Genomic DNA, 19,663 nt, shown 5'->3' on the forward strand with positions numbered 1-19,663 from the left:
GATCTCAAATTTGCATGAACATGCAAACATGACTCTATAAATAGAGTGATCATATTATATGGAAGTTCTTCCAAGGGAAAAACCTTGAAAAAAAAATCTTACAAATTCTCTTTTCATATATGCTAAATCCCTCCCAAGTTTAGTCACTCACCGAATTCCACAATCTCGTTTTAAGGTCAGATTATAGTGGAGAAGACACTAGTGGAGGTTCGAAACCGGTTTGTGAGGAAAAAGAAACTTGAGCGACAAAAGGTTAGTATTCAAACTCATTTAGTTTTAATGCTTTTGAACATGCTAGCTAATTTACTATAATTGATGTACTTAGAGTGCCTAAGATCCAAATTGCTTCCGCATGTGTTCTATTACACCATCAATTAGTATTAGAGCATGATTTTAGGCACTTTATTTACATTAATTTGAGCATGGTGGGTACTATTTCATGAATGAAATATTGTGGTTGCTAAAGTGGATGTTTTTGGTTTTTGCATTTTTTATGCTTCCATTTGATGCAATTCTTGTAACAAGCCTAATGTCTATGAGCTTTAATGAGTGAAGAAAGGTCTGTAATTTTTATGAAGTCATTAGAGTCCATTTTAGGTTGTAATTGATCGAAAATTGAAGAGATAGCAAGCTGAACCAAAGAAGAAGATGGAAGAGGCAGTTCGAGTCTTTTTTCTGCCTTTGGGGTTCGGTTCAACGTTTTTAAGGGTTGGTTCTCCCAGCTCGTGATCCTCGGGAGCGGTTCAAGTTATTTTTAATTATTAATGTAATAATTTAGTTAATTGCTTTCTTTAAAATGCCAAAACCAATCCACTTTAGTGTGTTTAATGAATTATGCATTATGAATGTATGTTTTAATTAAATAGAAAATGTATATGCATAGAGTATGTCATATAGATTTAAAATCCCACTATAGGCTAAGCATGTTTCATGCATTCCAAGTATTTATAATATATAGTATGCATGTTTAGAGTTCCATGAGTGATAGATATAAATTGTTATATTATTGCATGGAATGGATGATTATGTAATTGTAATATAAAACATGCTAGATGCATGTTATAGGTTATTTTCAACGTCATATATCAAGATAGACGTTAAAATCTATAATAAAGATAAGTGCATGCTCACTTAGGGTTAAGAACCGAGCACGATCAATTTTAATAGTTAAAATAGGTCGTGTCTTATAAAATTACAATTTTAAGAAAGCTCACATGGCACGATCTTGTCTAAGGCTGGAGGTACTTAAGTTGACGGTTTACGGAACACGTACTACCTGGAGATCGGATCAGTACTTGAGCTTAGTTAGCCCAGTTTTATGAGCATGCTTGTGTGATCTAAGTTTTAGAAAACTCACCTAGACTTAAGTTATATTCAATTAGCCGGAATATACATAAGTAATGAGTATACCCAACCGTCTAAAATACATAGTGGGAGGAAAAAGGTATATGAGATACATCGTTTTCCTTTCACGCTCTCTGAAAAATTCACACCGTGAGATTCATGCTCGGTCTCGTGTCGCCCTGGGAGCGTCCTCCATTCGGAAGGTATTTGCATGAGTCAATAACAAGGTGAATAGAGAAAGTATTTATAGTAAGTGGGAGAAGAAAGTATATCAACACGTCCTATGGTCTCCACCACTAGGTAGCACTGTGAGATTCCCATGTTCCACCTGCATGTTGCCCTAGAGCAACTACCTATTCGGAGGGTTGTAACATGGGAGTCAAAACAACGCAAACTCCAGAAATGGATAGGATTTCTTAGGTCCATTCCCAACTTTGGCTTTTTCAATCGATAGCATTGTTGGGACTGATCTCTGAGGTCTGAAACTGGCGGGTCACACTTACGAAGAATTACTAAGAGTTAGTATATTCTTAACCAAAATAGCGATAACTAAAAATACTATAGGAACAAGAGTTATTCTGGGATTATCGTTTAAGTCAAGAATGTCTTGGTTTAGTGAATGAGTGATTGGCTGCCCCTCAGTAGTAGTTGCTCTAACTCACTAAAGTATCGTTGCAAATTAATAATTTTTGGGTACATTATTACATTTGCTAAAAATGATTGGATTAAACAGGATTAAGTCAAATCACTAATAAAATTTTCTTTATATCATAGCATTACAAACTCAATAGTATAATTACTCGCTTTTGAGAAATTAAACGGCGACAATTACGCAACTTGAAAATCAAACCTAAACACAACACTTGTAATTGATGATTTAAGGTTTTTTTAACTAAGGAATGTCCTCCAAACCCCAGCTCAAATGCAAACCGAATAGTTCAGGATACATATGACAGATGGTCAAAGGAAAATGATAAAGCCCGAGTGTACATTTTAGCCAACATATCTGATGTTTTGGCTAAGAAACGCAATGTTATGGGTACTGCTAAAAAGATTATGGAATCTCTAAAAGGGATGTTTTGGACAACCGGCTTTCTCCCTTAGACATGATGCAATAAAATACGTTTACAACTGCCGTATGAAAGAAGGGATCTCAGTTAGAGAACATGTCTTGGACATGATGGTCCATTTCAATGTGGCAGAAGAAAATGAAGCTGTCATAGATGAGAAGAGTCAAGTCAGTTTTATCATGGAGTCTCTTTCGAAGAGCTTCTTCCAGTTTCGCACAAATGTGATAATGAACAAAATAGAATATAACTTGACTACTCTTCTCAATGTGCTACAGACTTATCAATCCCTCTTAACGAACAAGAGACAAACAGGAGAAGCAAATGTTGCTATCTCCAAGAAATTACTACGAGGATCGTCCTCCAAAAATAAGTCTGGTCCTTCAATAGTGTTTTGATGAAGAAGGGTAAAGGGAAAAATAAGATTCCTACTAACTGAAAACACAATGTTCAAAAAGCAGATAAAGGAAAATGTTTCCATTGCAACCAAAACGGACACTGGAAGAGAAACTGCCCAAAATACTTTGAAGAGAAGAAAGTCGAAAAGACACAACAAGGTAAATATGATTTACTCGTTGTAGAAATATGTTTAGTAGAGTATAATAACTCAACTTGGATACTAGATTTAGGGGCCACTAATCATATTTGTTCTTTTTACCAGGAAACTAGCTTTTGGAGAATGCTTGCGGATGGCGAGATAACACTTAGGGTTGGAACAGGAGAGGTTGTCTCAGGAAGATCATTAAGAAATTTAAAGTTGTTTTTTGGAGATAGATTCATTATATTAGATAATGTACTTTTTGTTCTTGAAATGAAAAGAAATCTAATATCTATCTCTTGTTTATTAGAACAATTGTATAAAGTATCTTTTGAAATCAATGAACGGTTCATTTTCAAAAGAGGTATTCATATTTGTTCTACCAAACTAGAAAACAACTTATATATGTTCAAACCGAGCGAAACAAAAGCTATTTTAAATACCGAGATGTTTAAAATAGCTGAAACTCAAAATAAACGACAAAAGATTTCTCCTAATACCTATCTTTGGTACATAAGACTAGGCCACATTAATCTCAATAGGATTGAGAGATTGGTTAAAAGAGGACTTCTAAATGAGTTAGAAGACAACTCTTTACCTCCATGTGAGTCTTGTCTTGAAGGTAAAATGGCTAAGCGACCGTTTTCCGAAAAAAATTATAGAGCCAAAGAAACCTTAGAACTCGTGCACACAGATCTCTATGGTCCAATGAATGTCAAAGCACGAGGAGGGTATAAATATTTCATCAGTTTTATTGATGATTATTCAAGGTATGATTATCATTACCTAATGCATCACAAGTCCGAAGCTCTTGAACAATTCAGAGAGTATAAGATTGAGGTTGAGAATCTATTAGGTAAAACTATCAAAACACTCCGATCAGATCGAGGAGGAGAGTACATGTACTTAATATTTCAGGACTATATGATAGAACATAAAATATGGTCTCAACTCTCAGCCCCGGGTATGCCTCAACAAAATGGTGTATCAGAAAGGAGAAATAGAACTCTATTAGACATGGTTCGGTCTATGATGAGTTTCGCTTAATTATCCGATCCGTTTTGAGGATATGCAGTGGAGACTGCTACATACATTTTGAACATGGTTCCGACTAAGAGTGTTTCAGAAACACCTTATGAGTTATGGAAAGGGCGTAAAGGTAGTTTACATCACTTCAGGATTTGAGGATGTCCAACACATGTGTTGTTGCAAAACTCCAAGAAATTAGAACGTCGTTCAAAATTATGTATATTCGTAGGATACCCCAAAGAGACGAAAGGTGGTTTGTTATATGACCCTCAAGAAAATAGAGTGTTTGTATCAACAAACGCTACATTCTTAGAAGAAGACCACGTAAGAAATCATCAACTTCGCAGCAAACTAGTATTAAGTGAGATTTCTAAAGAAGCTACTGATAAAATAACAAGAGTTGTTGATCAAGCTGATCCTTCAACAAGAGTTGTTGATGGAGCTAACACTTCTTGTCAATCACATCCTCCTTAAGAGTTGAGAATGCCTCGACGTAGTGGGAGGGTTATAACTCAACCCGATCGTTACTTGAGTTTGTCAGAAACTCAAGTCATCATACTTGATAATGACATTGAGGGTCGATTGACCTATAAACAGGCAATGAATGATGAAGATAGAGATCATGTATCCAATAACTTAAAATTCTAGGCATACTTAAAGTTAAGAGTTTAAAGGCATACTTACTTGGTCTCGGTAGGGAGTCCTCCTAAGCTAGGACATAGAGAAACCTTGGGCTCTAATACCACTCTGTAAGGATCGGGCTGTCGCGATGGTTCTAAAAGACGGGTAAATTTTTTTTGAAATAAACAAAAGAATTTAAAAAATTATATTTACATAATATCAAAATAAAGTTTATACATAAGTATTTAAAACAGAAAATAAGGAACAAGCACAAAATATTTTAAAACAAATGGGTTGAGGACAACGAGTGAGGTTTGTCTATGGCACCTACTTCAGAGTTTGCTCCCGACCTTGACCAACTCTTTATTACCTAAAAAAATGGAGAATAAAGAACGAGACAATGACTCTGTAAGTAGCCTACTTGTAGGTTCTTAATTGTGTCCTTAATATTCTAGGGTACCACATTATTTGTTGTTATCTTGTTCTTGTTCTTGTTATTGTTGTAAGTGCTTAAGTTCTCCAGTTCTTGTTCTTGACTTGGGGTTCTTATCTTGATTATCTTGAGGACCTTGGTCCCTAGATTATGAAACGTTTGTTATCCTTTAAGGGCCATAGTACATGGTTCTTGGTTCTTGGTTCTTGTTCTTAGAACTTGGATCTTAATCCTTGTTCTAGACCTTGATCTTTCTCTTGTTCCTGGTACTTTCTTTGTTGTTGTTCTGTTATTGATTCGTTCTCCAAGACACTCCCCCTAGGATTTACGACACTAGCTATGCACCTAACAATCCTATGTCCAAGGCTTCATGCGTTCCAAGCGATACAGTTTATGGTGTTAATATAACACATGCGGAATCAATTTGGATCTAAGTAAATTAGCTAGCATGTTCAAAAGCATTAAAACTAAATGAGTTTGAATACTAACCTTTTGTCGCTCAAGTTTCTTTTTCCTTACGAACCGGTTTCGAACCACCCCTAGTGTCTTCTCCACTATTCCCCGACTTTATAACGGGATTGTGGAATCCAGTGAGTGACTAAACTTGAGAGGGATTTAGTATATATGAAGAGAGAGTTTGTGATTTTTTTTTTTTGTTGAAGGTTTTGCCCTTGGAAGACCTTCCATGTACCATGATCCCTCTATTTATAGAGTCATGTTTGCATGTTCATGCAAATTTGAGATCACCAAATTTTGACACTCAAAATTCCACTCAAATGTTTGGGATTATGTGGCAAGCATGCAAGATTGAGTTCACCAAATTTTTGACACTCAACATTCCACTAAAATTTGTGGGGTTTATTTGGCAAGCATGCAAGTTTGGTTAAACCAAATTTTGACACCTCATATTTCCACCAACTCAAACATGGATTTTTCCATTAAATGAAGTCAAATTTTGATTCAACTATTAATTTCAATTATTATTTTCAAATTAAAGTAATATTAAATTATTAATTAAACTATTTAATTAATATTTAATATTAATTCAAATGCAAATCCCAATCAATTTCGACACATATTTGATTAAGATATTTAAATCTTATTTAAATATCTCAGATTCTCTCTTTTTGTTTAAGTCGTAAATAAAACAAAAAATGTGGTTAAATATATCGAATATATATAGTGCATATTCCCTAATTTGAATTCGAACACTTCGAACTCACTCGTCACATTGTTCTATGGTTTAGTCCGATATGAGCTAGCAGAGGGACCTAATGGGCCTATAGATCATGGGCTTCAACGATCCAAGATTAACCGGTTTAACTCATTAACCTTGTTAACTAAAATTCGTTAACTACTAGGACACTCCACTATAGCCTAGTAGTTGCACTCCCCTCACTGTAGATATATTTCTGTACATTTGATATAACAATGATTAGTAAGTTGATCCTTCACAAGTTGTTCGTAACTAGAGCTGGGTCAATTTTCCATTTTTCCCTTGAAGTTACTTCTTGTTCCTTATGTCTCACTGATCCTCTAATGAACAATTTGTTTGTGGTTTAACAAGTAAACCGAATCCCTCTCAGGCCAATGAGAGGGTGGGGCCCCTTGTTCAAGACCTAGAGTCAGTGCTTAAGGGAACGACCTCTCTTCTATCCTTAAAAGTGGGTAGGAGTGAATTCCATCTTGCACCCCACGTCTCTAGCCATTTATCCAACCTTACCCCTGAAATGGGAGGCCTATTGAGTCGGCAAACTTGAGCCACTCTCACCCATGCAAATCTAAGGATAATAACGAATAAACAGGAGTTCATGGTTAACTCAGGATTAAAATCGAGTTACCTAGGTCATCGAATGAAAAGAAAATCAGTCTCAGCAGTAAGCGACATTATAAAGTGAGAGTGATTTTCTTCATGGTCCGATCTTATGCAATACTCATTGCATAGGACGCCCCCACTCACATGTCTCCGCATGTACAATTTAATGATCATATTGTTTATGTCATATACAAAAGTGGGCCGCATTCATAGTGTCCCCTTGATAAGGTACTCAGCCTTACTATAGATCATTTTGTCTATATACTTGAACTTGATCCACTCTTATGTCAATACATATAGTTCAGGTAAACATACTATAGTTAAAGTGTTCTTATTTTATTGGATTTAAGATTAATAATCGTAAAGTTCATTTTATTCAATAACAATCTTTACTGAATAAACAACAATAATAACTTTATTGAAAAAAGAATATGTTTTTGTTTACAAACTATTAGTTTTGGGACATAAAACCCAACAACAGTCTTAACCTACGTTCATGTCTTCATGAGTTCCAAGCGACGTAGTCTTAACCCGCATCTAAAGGCTTGCCCTCCGATACCGTCCGCTAACCTATGCCCAAGACTTCATGCATTACAAGCGGCATAGTCTGAAAACCAACATCCAAGACTTCTTAAGTTCCAGGAGATGTAGTCTAATCCTGCATCAAGGATTTTCCCTATGATACAGTCTGAACACCTAAGCTCAAGGCTTCATGCATTCCAAGCAGCGTAGTCTAAGTCATGAGCACGTTGTACCGTGGGAGGTCTTAGGAGTTTTTGATTCTTGGCTAGGGCAACTTACTATCTTCTTGTTTCATAGAATGACACTTTCATAATTATCCATATCATCAGGGTAATTTGGTAATTTACAACTTTTAGAATATTTTATTACTATCTTCTTAGTCATTTTTTGGTCCTTGAGTATCTTGAAATTCCCACTAGAAGGAATTAAATATCTAAAAAGTTCCTTAAAAATTGGAAAGTGACCTTTTTGTCCTTTTCGCTTAGGCTTTTATTCCCAATACTTCTCCAAAGGCCTTAGTCCTTAGAGTTACTCATTAGTGTTTAGAAATGACTTGCTTAAGACCCTTTTCCTAGCTTAATTCTCTTAATTTCGTTATTGGATCCTTTTGGTCTTACGTGGGTGGCTTTGCTTCATTTTTTGGGTGTTACACCTTCTTACCTCGATCGACCACCAACAAACAACTAAAAAAGAAACGTAGAAATTTAAAATAAACAGACGACTGGATTCCTTAGGATGACACCCTCTGTGACCTCATAGTTCTCGAGCAGCGCTTTTTATCTTGACCAATAGTCAACAAACAATTTAAAACTAAATGTAGAAATCCAAAATAAACAGACACGACTGGATGCCTTAGGACGATCCCCGCTGTTACTGCATAGTTCTCGAGCAATTCTACTGCAACACATGTTCATCGACAGCTCGATTCACATGAGTTACCACTAACATAGATATTTTGCTTCGAAACTCGGTCATACAACAAAAAATTTCAAACATGGCAAGTAAAACATGTGAATCAAGTATATTTTACATTACAAAATATCAAAGTAAGTTTTCAACAACAAAAGCACATGTACTTAAAATAGACTTAGAAAAGGGTTCCTTGTTGCCTCGAGCCTGCTGGTCTCGTCCTCGATTGGCCTGCAACTTCTTATTTGGCCAAAAAAGTTAAAATAATCTTGATAAGTAATTAATTTACTTAATAAATAGCTAACTTGTCATTCACAAGTTTATTACTTATCATTCTAGTTGTTCTTAAGTTTTATTCTCAGTTAATTCCTAGTTTCTTTTACTTGGATCATTTGTAAGTTAGTAAGATATTTCAATTACCTCTCCTTAGGTTACTTCTATATGGTTATTTAGAATTTTAAGACTAGTATGTAAGACTCACTCTCAATCAATTACTGTCCGTCTACTAATTTCTTTAGCAATTACTGTCCGTCTACTAATTTCTTTAGCAGCATGTAACATCATACATACCAAATGATAGAAATACTCATTGTTCCTAACTTAGCACGCATCGCGTCGGTCAGGAACTCTGCGAGGATTAGTAGGCTACAATACTCATATTTTAAATCTTCCAATAATTTGTTTTGCGATAAATGAAAATGCAGCAAAAATGAGAATCAATATTTGGTTTACCATGGTTAGAAGAAATATCTCTCTGAAAGCACAAAATATTATGGACAAGGTCAACTAAATTGACAAGCATTGAAAGACCTTGATAGCATTTCTGACGCTTGCCTATTGTGTATGTATGTTACGTGACAAAATTTAGTGCATCTAGATATATTTTTGCCCGCCATAATCTAGCTTTGAAGCCCCAAAGCCCCCCATCTCCCTTATATTTCTTCTTCCCCATTTGCTTCCCTACTCCTTCATTGGCACCCTCTTTCTTCCATTTTTTGTGTTTTTCTCACGGTGAATGGCTATCCATTTTCAGTGTTTGAGGGAATTTGCTACTTTTTTGGTTTTCTCTCTTTTTAAATATCTTTTTGTTTCCTTTGTTCATAAATTATGTTGTCAGTTTAGGTTCATTTTGTTGGTGTTATTATAACACGTGCGGAAGAAATTTGGATCTTAGGCACTCTAAGTACATCAATTATAGTAAATTAGCTAGCATGTTCAAAAGCTTTGAAACTTATTGAGTTTGAATACTGACCTTTTGTAGTTCAAATTCATTCTTCCAAACGAATGGTTTCGAACCACCGCTAGTGTCTTTCGTACTATTCTCCGACCTTAGAATAGGATTGTGGAATCCGGTGAGTGATGAAACTTGATAGAAATTTAGTATAGGTAAAGAGAGAGTTTTGAGAGATTTTTTCAAAGTTTTTGAAGAAGAATTTCCATGTACATTGATCACTCTATTTATAGAGTCATATTTGCATGTTCATGCAAATTTGAGATTACCAAATTTTGGCACTCAAAATTCCACTCTAATTTGTGGGATTATGTGGCAAGCATGCAAGTTTGGTTAAACCATATATTGACCCTCAATATTCCACTAACTCAAGCATGAATATTTTCATTAGGTGGAGTAAACATTTTGACTTTCTTTATTTAATCTAATAATTAATTACAAATCAAAATAATATTAAATAATTAATTAAAAAATTTAATTAATATTTAACATTAAATAAAATGTCAATTCCAATTAATTCCAGCACATATTCATTATCTATCACTATTCATAATTAAAATATTTAAATCTTATTTAAATATCTCCAATTCTCTCTTTTTGTTCAATTCATAACTAAAAAAAATGAGGTTAAATATAACGTATATATTTAACGTGTATTCTCTAATTCTAATTCGAAAACTTTGAACTCACTCATCACACTGTTCTAAGGTTTCGTTCGATATGAGCTACCAGAGGGACCTAATGGACCTACATCTTATGGGCTCCAACGATCCGAGATTAACCGGCTAAACTCATTAACCTTGTTATCCAACATTCGTTCACTACTAGGACACTCCATTGTAGCCTAGTTGTTGCACTCCCCTCACTATAGATATATTTCTGTCCATTTGATATAACCATAATTAGTAAGTCGATCCTTCACAAGTTGATCGTAACTAGAGCTGGGTCAATTTAAAATTTTACCCCTAAAGTTACTTTTTGTTCCTTAAGTCTCACCGATCCTCTAATGAACAATTGATTTGTGGTTCAACCACCAAACCGAATCCCTCTCGGGCCCATGAGAGGGTGGGGCTCCTCGTTCAAGACTTGGAGTCAGTACAGGTCTGTGTAGTGGATCGGTGGGTTGGACTGTGTTCTGTGCATTTGGGCTTGAATGTGGGTTTTTGGGCAAAGCACAGAGGAACTAGACTACTGGTTGTTGGTGGGTATCAGGTTGTGGTATTGGGTATCTAGTTACTATACCAAACTAGGTATGGGGTTGCTTGACTAGAATGAGGTTGCGGGTATTCGAGTTTGGGTCCGAGCAAGTGGACTTCGTCTTCTCCACTCATTTCCACGCATTTTCCTTTCTTCATTCCTTCGTATAAAAACTCGTTGTCTACATCCTATTTCTTCTCCTTCATTCTCATGGTGTTAACCGTCTTTGTAAGTTTGATCCTACCCCTCTATCTCACTAGTGTTGTGTACGTTGGATCCCATGGTCGTCATCTCGACATCGTCATTTGTGCAGAGGTGCCTTGCATTAACCTAAAAAATAAGAGCAGCACATGTCTTTAGTATTTTAAGAAATACTCATTAAGTAACTCCACTACTAGTATAGGGTAATGCAAACACGTGAAATCATGGTTATCATAAAATATCATTTCATGACCTTGGTCTCATATTCGTTTCGGGTAGAATTTGATGTGCAGTACTTCTCTACTCACAACTTATATACACAAACATTAACTTGGGCTTCAACTAGCATACGCTCACGCTGTTGGTATACCATGGAGGGAAGGGAGTGCACATAGTATTGTGGTGTATACAATATCGTATCATAACATCATTGTTAACATAAATGTCGTAAGGTACGTGTCCGTACTAATCATGACGGGGAGGTATTTCGGTACACATGAACATATAATATGAATTAGATCCCAATAGTTTAAAATGCAATACCATACTTTCATATCATGTCACGTTCTTATCGTCTGATACATGAACACGGTCAATGTATCCAAAAACTCAAAAATAATTAGTATTAGGTTTTGTGCCACTCCAAGCCTTCTCTGAAGTCATATTTTTCACTACCACTGTAAGACTTCTATTGAGCATGTGCAATGTCCAGTTTACTGCTTCTGGCCACAAATTCTTTGGAACTTTTTCTCTGATAATATACTTCTAATCATGTTCATGATTGTTCTATTCTTGCGCTCTGTTAGACTTGCTATACTATTTTATTGGTGAGTGTAGCTGCAGTTTTCTACTGATACCATTAATTTTGCAAAAACTATTGAACTCGTGAGAGGTGTACTCTCCATCCCTATCTATGGGTAGACAACGAACAAAATCTCCAATCTCTTTATCAACAAGATTTTTTTCAGCAAGAAAATATATTCACACATTGCGACGGTAATCATCAATAAAACTTATAAAATACCTCTTATTACTGTTGGAAATAGTTTTGATGGATTCACAGACGTCTGCATGTACCAGTTACAGCCTTTGTCTTGTTCTCCATAAACTTCTCTTTGGAAATGCATCCCTATGTTGCTTTCCCACCATGCAATCAATGCATATTTTAGACGATGTTTTCAACTGGGGTAACTCTCTAACCATTTGTTTATGTTGCAATGTTCTCAAACCTTTGAAACATAGATGCCCATATCTGCGGTGCCAAATATGAATGTTGTCTTCTATAATTGTTTGGAAGCAAGTGGCGGTTTGCCGCATGAGTGTTGCAAGTAATATGAACATTTTATTTGCAGACATTGTTGTTTGCAGAATAAGTCCCTTATTGGGAAGATAGAATTTGCATCTCCATGCTATATAAAAATAGATACCCCTCTTTGTTGCAATTATCCAAGACTTAATAGATTGTTTTTAAACTTGGGTATATAAAAACCATCAGTGATTACCTTAACGCCAACAACTTGCAATCTAATGTTATCTTTTCCTAACACTGACATCTTGAAATTATTTCAAGCTTCACAGATTGTCGGAACTCCTTGTCAAAATCTGAGAACCATTCCTTGTTTGAACACATATGATTGCTACACCTCGAATCAAGGAACCAAACATCTTCCCTCCTAAATTGATTGAGCTCAACATAGGATATCAGCAACATTTCTCTTCATCCCCAAGTTCATTATAATTGGCTTCTTTTTCCAATTGAGGACACTCATATCTAAAGTGTTCTAACTGATGACATTTATAACACTCAACTGTACTTTTGTTGAATGAATGTCTACATCTTCCTCTTCCTCTACCTCTTCCTTGAAAAGCTTCGTGAGCTCGATCACCTCCTCTTCCATCGAATCTATAATCGTATGTCACCTTTAGTTCTTGTTCATCACTTACTCATTCATCGATTGTTAAAGTGTCTAAGTTATTAGACTCTTCAATAAAACATATAATATAGTCAAATCTTGAGATGATTGATCTTAAGATTTTTTCAATAATCTTGAGATGATTAATCACTATTTGTTTCATGTTTCGCTATGAAAAGGTCTAGTATGACCATTTTTAATAATCTACGTCTTGACAATCTATATTTTATTTACATGTCCTTAGAATGCGAGTTGAGATTCTCAACCTAACTCACATTGGAGAATAACTTTCGTTGTTTTTTCTTTTCTCACTATTAACTTTGTATTTATTAGAGATTGTATTAACAAGTTGAGAACGACCCCACTAAGTAACTGTTTGGATCTAAATAGTCATTGATATATTAATAAGTAGCACATGGATTTCATTATTGTCTTCTTTTTATAAAAATAGGGTAAACACAAATAATTTGATTTTTTTACTTCCATAATGTTACCTAGAATATTCAAATAAACTGTTAAAAAATATGGATGGGGAAAAACTTATTAAATAAGTATCTTTTTCTAAAGTTAAATTTATTTCAAAAGAATCTTTTTGTGAACTTTATTAAAGTGGATGAAAATGAGTGAAGAAGAATGGTTGAATAATTGTACAAATGTTCTAATAAATTGAAGCCCTATCAAATACAAAACTAAAAACAAAGACACAAATCATTTTCAAAATTTAGAGATCTATAAGAAACAAATAAGATACTATTATTCTTTTTAAAGTTCATAGATTTATGACGAACAAATCTTGAAAAATTTATGGTCCCATAGTCTAGTGGTTAGGACATTGGACTTTGAATCCAGTAACCCGAGTTCAAATCTCGGTGGGACCTTTGCTATATTTCTCTACTCAAAAATAAAAGTCACATGCATAATAGATATAAAATTAAAACTTTGATACATTTATTTATAGAGTCATGTTTGCGTGTTCATGCAAATTTGAGATCACCAAATTTTGACACTCAAAATTTCACTCAAATGTTTTGGATTATGTGGCAAACATGCATGCTTGAGTTAACCAAATTTTGACACTTAAAATTCCACTCTAATTTGTGGGGTTTATTTGGCAAGTATGCAAGTTTGGTTAAACCAAATTTTGACACCTCAAAATTTCACTAGCATGGATTTTTCCATAAAATGAAGTCAACATGTTGACTTTCTTCATTTTGATTCAACAATCAATTTGAATTATTAATTTCAAATCAAAGTAATATTAAATGATGAATTAAACTATTTAATTAATATTTAATATTAATTCAACTGACAATCCCAATTAATTTCGACACATATTTGATTAAGGTATTAAATCTTATTTAAATATCTCAGACTCTCTCTTTTTTGTTTAATTCGTAAAATAAAACAAAAATGTGGTTAAATATATCGTATATATGTAGAGCATTCTCCCTAATTTGAATTCGAACACTTCGAACTCACTCGTCACACTGTTCTATGGTTTAGTCCGATATGAGCTAGCAGAGGGACCTAATGGACCAATAGAACATGGGCTCCAACGATCCAAGATTTACCGGTTAAACTCATTAACCTTGTTAACCAACATTCGTTAACTACTAGGACATTCCACTATAGCCTAATAGTTGCACTCTCCTCACTATAGATATATTTTTGTCCATTTGATATAACCATGATTAGTAAGTCGATCCTTCACAGGTTGTTCGTAACTAGAGCTGGGTCAATTTACAATTTTACCCCTATAGTTACTTCTTGTTTCTTATGTCTCACTAATCCTCTGATGACCAATTGGTTTGTGGTCCAACCAGTAAACCGGATCCCTCTCATGCCAATGAGAGGGTGGGGCCCCTTGTTCAAGACTAGGAGTCAGTACTTAAGAGAACTATCTCTCTTTTATCCCTAAAAGTGGGTAGGAATGAATTTCATCTTGCACCCCACGTCCCCATCCATTTACCCAGTCTTACCCCTGAAATGGGAGGCCTATTAAATCGGCGAACTTGAGTCACTCTCACCCATGCAAATCTAAGGATAATTTCGAATAAACAGGAGTCCATGGTTAGCTCAGGATTAAGATCGAGTTACCTAGGTCATCAAATGAAAAGAAAATCAGTCTCAATAGTAAACGACATTATAAAGTGAGTGATTTTCTTCATGATCCGATCTTATGCAATACTCATTGCATAGGACACCCTCACTCACATGTCTTCACATGTACAATTTTAGTGATCACATTGTTTATATCATATACAAAAGTGGGTCGCATCTATAGTGTCCCCAAAATAAGGTACTCAGCCTTAATCATATACTATAGATCATTTTGACTATATACTTGAACTTGATCAACTCTTATGTCTCTACATAAAGTTCAAGTAATCATACTATAGCCAGAGTGTTCTTAGAAAATTGATGCCATACATATTCTCTCTAATTACTGGGCAACTGATCTCCATTTTAAATTTGTTCGTTGGATTCAATGAGTTGTCTCTTCTATAACATACTTAGAAGACCATTTGAATATGTCATGATTCAAAGATTTTATACAAAGTTACAAGGCCATTGGAATATTTCCAGATTTAACAAAGATTTCGGGTGGTAAATGATCAACATACCCCTATAAGAATTATAAAATGTTTTCAAGATTCTAAAAGACCTCAATGGTTAAATAAACTTTTTAAGAAACCCATTTATGACCTTAAGGGTAAGTATGCAAGATCACATAAGGAAATTAGAACGTGTTTAAGGTATGAACTCTAAGAAATTAGGAAGGTTTGAAATAAGGTTGAATGTTGTATCTAAGTTATTCCAACATTAATACCCACACGAGATATGAAGCTTGAATCTACTTGATTTTTTTTAGTGGCCAGTACGAACTAAGGCAATTGAATTTTCCTGTTCTACACATTGTGAAAGAAGGAGTTAATCCTCATAAGGCATGTTGGGTAATAGGCTTTTCCACTCAAGGAGTTAATCCTCATAAGACATGTGGGGTAATAGGCATTCCCACTCTAGGAGTTAATCCTCATAAGGCTTGTGGGGTAATTTGCATTCCTACTCAAGGAGTGAATCCTCATAAGGCATGTGGGTAATAGGCTTCTGTCCTTAAATGAACTAAGGCAATTGAATTTTCCAGTTCCAAGGAGTGAACCCTCATAATTGAATTCTCTACTGCGTCAACGCTGGTTGATAACTTGCCTGAGTTAGTTATTATAATCCCCTTCCTATGGATGTGTAGTATTTTAATATAAAGCATCTAACTGTCCTTGTAATTCGATTAGTGAATCCTCAGAAGCAATGTGGGTAATAGGCTTTGCCTTTGCCTTTGCCTTTCCTACTCAAGGAGTGATTCCTCAGAAGTGATGTGGGTAATTTGCACTCCGTATTATACAGAAATTGGAAAAATTCCCTCCCACTCGAAAAAGTCGATTCGCCACCACTCCAAAAAGAGGATACGGTACCTGCTAAAGTATTCCCGATACACCACCACTGCAAATGGGAGTACTTTTTCTATAAACCCCTATCCTAAAGCAAAAATCTGTCATTGCGAAGTCAGCAATGATGTAGAGTAACCCGAAAGTCAAGACGAAGCCTCAGACGTCATGTAGCCGACTCCAACGGATTGGTGTGGTATATCACCCGTTTATCTTCTCATTCTCAGCGATGGTATTGACAGCATAACTCTTCCGGCATGAATTATAGCGCCTGTTCAATTTGTGTGCAGGTGTCTCAACCATGTGAAGATCCAGTCTCCTCCAGAATATAATAATAGTAAAAGGAACAATGGTTCCAATTACCTTCTCTGAAGAACGGCGTTAATAGAGTCAACGTATCGCTCAAAATCATATGAACGTATTATCTATCGTGGGATGATTTCAGAAGTTAAATATAACTAATGCGCCACTTCCCAGTGAAACTGAACCCCAAGAGAATTGTGATAGTAGAGAAAGAGAAATAGTACTCAAAAGTGTATAATTTATGTAAGGATACGCAAAAGTTTTCACCAACATTTAATTCTCAACGGCGTCTATGGTGGTTGATAACAAGTCGTAGTGTGTTATTCTAATAACCTCCAATGAATGGGTTGTAGTAGAATACAAAGCATCTAAATGGCCTTGTAATTCACATCCAATGAATGTTAAAGAGGATAACGCACCCGTGATTATTATCGTGGTCCACCAATCAAGAATGGAGTATTAGGCGATCAACCCACAATCAAAATGAGAATACATTAGTATCCAGATCTAGTCCGCCGAAGGTAAAGACAAAGACAGAAGGTACCCAATTTAGGAGCACACTCTAAATTAGAATACATCCTGTCTACGGAGGTACGCCCACTTTGCACCCTCAAAACAAAATGAGAATACATCCTGTCTACCTAAGACTTAGACTTAGACCAAAGAAACACCCCGTCTCACAACGTCTGATTGTGTTTAATCTCACGCTTGTAATTCTCATTCTAATGAATGTTAAATACCGAGTATAATTCTAGTTTGTATATGTTTATAGTACTCTACCAGTAAGTTTAGTTTGTAGTTTTAGTTGAAGGAGTAATTAATAGTTGTTGTATATAGCTTTTGTGTAAAATAGTATAGCTCTAAAGTGTGGAGTACTTTTTAGTATAAGGAGTAATTAATAGTTTGAGTAGTCTGATTTGTATAAAATAGTATAGCTCTAAAGGGTAACAGAAAGTGTGGAGTCCCCCAAAAACGTTACCCTTTAGAGCTATACTATTTTATACAAATCAGACTACTCAAACTATTAATTACTCCTTATACTAATAAACTTTTACACACACTCACACAAAAAGACATATTTTTATATAAACATATACATACTCACATAATTAGGCTCGGTCTCTAGTATCATTCAATATAGAACACGGTCACGTCTCAGGGAAGTGGCGCATGAGTTAGATATAACTTATGAAATCATCCCACGATAGATAATACGTTCATATGATTGAGAGCGATACGTTGACTCTATTAACGCCGTTCTTCAGATAAGATAGTTGGAACCATGCTTTTACGCCCGACTACTATGATGCTGAAGAAGACTTGATCACACATTACATCCTAGAGACCACGATAATAATACCGGGTGAGTTATCCTCTTTAACATTCATGGGATGCGAATTACAAGGACAGTTAGATGCTTTGTATTCCACTACAACCCTTCCATTGGATGGGGATTAGAATAACACACTCCGGTGAGTTATCAAACAGCCTAGACGACGTAGAGAACACTTTAGCTGGTAGCGTATCCTCCTTCTATCCTACTTTTGGAGTGGTGCCTAATCCTCTTTTTGGAGTGGGACCGGATTTCCCAATTTCTGTATAATACACAGTGCAAATTACCCACATCACTTAAGAGGATTCACTAATCGAATTACAAGGACTGTTAGATGCTTTATATTCAAATACTGCACATCCATAGGAAGGGGATTATAATAACTAACTATGGAGAGTTATCAACCTGCGTTGAAGCCGTAGAGAATGAAATGATGGTGAACACTTTGGACATTTTCAGTATAAGAAGCAGTGACAATTACCCACATAACTTCAGAGGATTCACTAATCGAATTACAAGGCCAGTTAGCTGCTTTATATTCAACTACTACCCATCCATAGGAAGGGGATTATAATAACTTACTCTGGCGAGTTATCAACCTGCGTAGACGCTGTTGAGAATTCAATTATGAGGATTCACTCCTTGAGTTGGAATTCCTATTACCCCACAAGCCTTATGAGGATTAACTCCTTGAGTGGGAAAGCCTATTACCCAACATACCTTATGAGGATTAACTCCTTCTTTCACAATGTGTAGAACAGGAAAATTCAATTGCCTTACTTCTAAAACAACCAATAAATATATAAAATTAATATTAAACGAACTAAGGCAATTGAATTTTCCTGTTCTATGAATGATTTCAGCTCACTCCTACGTGGTTTGAGTGTTGTGATATGGGTTGGATAGCGACTATGCGTACCATGTTTGATCTTTCTTGCAGTAATAGGCTCCTCGATCTCACTCAATTTTCCTTCAATGATTGAAGAAAGTGTGTTATATCTCTCCTCCTCAGAGAGAGAAGGCCTATCCTCTTCCTTCTTTTTGCTGTCCATATAGACTCGGATCATGAGTCGAACTATATAATCTCCGTCGTATACTTCAGCATATTTCTGAATATATCGAGATATATGAGCATAGACATCACTTTTTGGAATTAACTTACAATACATATAAGTGAGGGGTATAGCCTGACAAAGCGTAAATGTGATCTCCTCCCCGAAAGAGCGCTTCATGGTTAAGGAAATTGTGAACTTACCGTAACCTGATAAGGAAGGGTAAGCTAACTGGTTTAAGAGATCCATGGTTGTAAGACTAAGTAGCGCAATCTCGTTAACAAGAGGGTATGGCTCATTGAAGTAATATGATGCTATTATTAAACCAGGATGAGGTTCATGGTATGCAGTTCGTTCTATCTTTTGAAATAAGCGATTCAATAACTGTTCAGTAATAGCATTGATAGTTTTATTTTTGTACGCCATCATTCTTTTTTTATTCATTATCAATAATGGACGCAGAAAGAATTCTTCAATTTATATGAAAATTGATTCCACTTTTCCTCATGTGATTTCCATGATTCATAATCACTATTATTTTCACCGCACACTTTTTTCACATAGTGACGGTAACAAGTGACTATTTCATTTATCTTTTTATCCCAAAGAATCTGGTTCTGCTTACTTATATTCTCAGGAATATTTTTAATTAAAAATTCAGTAAGATATTCCTTGGAAATAACATGATTTTCATAATCAAATGAATTTATA

General features: G+C 35.4%; 1 non-coding gene across 1 annotated transcript; it reads left to right on the forward strand.

Annotated features, from left to right (window-relative positions):
• Nucleotides 1–13,627: 13,627 nt before the first annotated feature.
• Nucleotides 13,628–13,699, forward strand: TRNAQ-UUG. The gene has a single exon. It is a non-coding gene; the product is annotated as a tRNA-Gln (tRNA).
• The last annotated feature ends 5,964 nt before the right edge of the window (nucleotides 13,700–19,663 follow it).

The sequence above is a fragment of the Cucurbita maxima genome, unplaced genomic scaffold, assembly GCF_002738345.1.
Source record: "Cucurbita maxima cultivar Rimu unplaced genomic scaffold, Cmax_1.0 Cma_Scf00182, whole genome shotgun sequence".
NCBI lineage: Eukaryota > Viridiplantae > Streptophyta > Magnoliopsida > Cucurbitales > Cucurbitaceae > Cucurbita > Cucurbita maxima.